The sequence below is a fragment of the Sinocyclocheilus grahami genome, unplaced genomic scaffold (assembly GCF_001515645.1).
Source record: "Sinocyclocheilus grahami isolate Dianchi unplaced genomic scaffold, SAMN03320097.WGS_v1.1 scaffold471.1, whole genome shotgun sequence".
NCBI lineage: Eukaryota > Metazoa > Chordata > Actinopteri > Cypriniformes > Cyprinidae > Sinocyclocheilus > Sinocyclocheilus grahami.
The window spans coordinates 544,728-547,227 of NW_015505650.1; positions in this window are offsets into that span (position 1 = coordinate 544,728).

Below are 2,500 nucleotides of genomic sequence, written 5' to 3' on the forward strand. Positions count from 1 at the left end.
GTGTGTGTGTGTGTGTGTGTGTGAGTGTGTGTGTGTGTGTGTGTGAGAGTGTCTGTGCCTGTGTCTCATTAGACTGATACAAAGAGAAATCGTCCCCTATCTCTCTCTCTTGTCTCTCCTGATTTTCTCAGCGGGTTACCGAGGGTCTTTCATCCTCTGACTGCTGGAGATGTTTGGATCAGACGCTCTGACGGTCATCAGGTGAAACAAGGTTAGATTCACATTGAAAGAACGTCAGTAGGGTTTAATGGACCAGACGCCTACCTAAATCATTTCTCAAGTACTTTTGTGATGAATTGGCTGTATATACTGGTAAGTGGTAATAATAATACTGGTTACATACTGGTAAAAATTACGCTCTGTGCCTGTGTCTCATTAGACTGATACAAAGAGAAATCGTCCCCTATCTCTCTCTCTTGTCTCTCCTGATTTTCTCAGCGGGTTACTGAGGGTCTTTCATCCTCTGACTGCTGGAGATGTTTGGATCAGACGCTCTGACGGTCATCAGGTGAAACAAGGTTAGATTCACATTGAAAGAACGTCAGTAGGGTTTAATGGACCAGACGCCTTCCTAAATCATTTCTCAAGTACTTTTGTGATGAATTGGCTGTATATACTGGTAAGTGGTAATAATAATACTGGTTACATACTGGTAAAAATTACGCTTTAGATAAAAGCGTCTGCTAAATGCATAAATTAATTAAATTAATTAATTAATTAATATATAAACTGCACAGTGACCAACTATTAATGTTAGTTTACATTTCACCACTAGACATACTAGATAATCAATCATTCAATTTGATCTGTTTTTAAATCAACGTTATTCCTTAATATATATATATATATATATATATAACTATAGATTATTAAAATATTTGGAAAAGAAATGCTTGGAAAAAGACTTCTCTTTAATATACACAGATTTTCTTTAAATATTTAAGAAAATATTTTAAATATGTTTTTAAGTCTCTTCTGTTCACCACGGCTGCATTTATTTGATCAAATATACAGTAGAAATTGTGAAATATTATTATAATTTAAAACAGCTGTGTTCTAAGTGAATATCTGTTAAAATGTAATGTATTTCTGTGATGCGCAGCTGTATTTTCAGCATCATTCCTCCAGTCTTCAGTGTCACATGATCTTCAGAAATCAGTATAATATGCTGATCTGCTGCTCAAGAAACATTTCTGATTATTATCAATGTTGAAAACAGTCGTGCTGCACAATATTTCTGTGAAAACCGTTATTTTTCAGGATTAACAGATGAATAGAAAGTTCAGAAGAACAACATTTATTTGAAATATAAATCTTTTGTAACATTATAAATGTCTTCACGGTCACTTTTGATCAATTTAATGCAGCCTTGATGAATAAAAGTATTAATTTCTTTCAAAAAAACAACAACGTTTGAACAGTAGAGCATGTTGAGAATGAAGAGAAATCTGACATTAGGAAATGTTGCAGACCAGACTTGAACCAAACTCACCCATCACGTACAGTAAAGCTGACATTACAGCAAAGACTCAAACGTGAGGCTTTATCTGGTTCTGTGAGCATTTCGGAGGGTCACGGGTCCGTGGAGGAGATGAATGTGAGACACACGACCCCAAATCCTCTTCTCCTGTCCTGACTTTAACCGCTGTCCCTCTGTAATCCAGAGAAGTGGGTTAAGAGCCCCTCAACCTGCTTTCAGCTGAAGTCTTTGAGCCGCAGTCATAACGCTGATGGCCGGCGTAATTCCCCCCCGATCATGCGTTTGCAGAAAGCCGGAGCTTTTGCTGTTTCTGGCAGGCGGACAGCTGCGGGAGCCAGATGTCAGGAGGCTTTTTGGACAGGATTTTATGCTGAGCAATAAAATTAATAAACAAGCAAATAAAATATCTAACAGAGAGTTTATGGAGGGTTTGAAATATCAAAGTGCACAATTTCAGCGCTTGCCAAAAAAAAAAAAAACGTAAAGCCACAACGGAGCACGCAAACCCCAAGACAAGTCACGCTACTTCAAGAAGACGGGGAAAATAGCTCGTTTAAAGCATATGCCTAAAATAAACTATTTGGAGTATGACAAACTTAATTCAAGATATATTCTCTGAACAAAGAAATCAAGAATTTATCCTTACAAAAATTAAGTAAAAACTAAAATAAAACAATCAATAAATAAAAAATAAAACTAAAGTTAAATAAAATTAATAAACAAGCAAATAAAATATCTAACAGAGAGTTTATGGAGGGTTTGAAAAATCAAAGTACACAATTCCAGCGCTAAAAAAAAAAAAAACGTAAAGCCACAACGGAGCACGCAAACGCCAAGACAAGTCACGCTACTTCAAGAAGACGGGGAAAATAGCTCGTTTAAAGCATATGCCTAAAATAAACTATTTGGAGTATGACAAACTTAATTCAAGATATATTCTCTGAACAAAGAAATCAAGAATTTATCCTTACAAAAATTAAGTAAAAACTAAAATAAAACAATCAATAAATAAAAAATAAA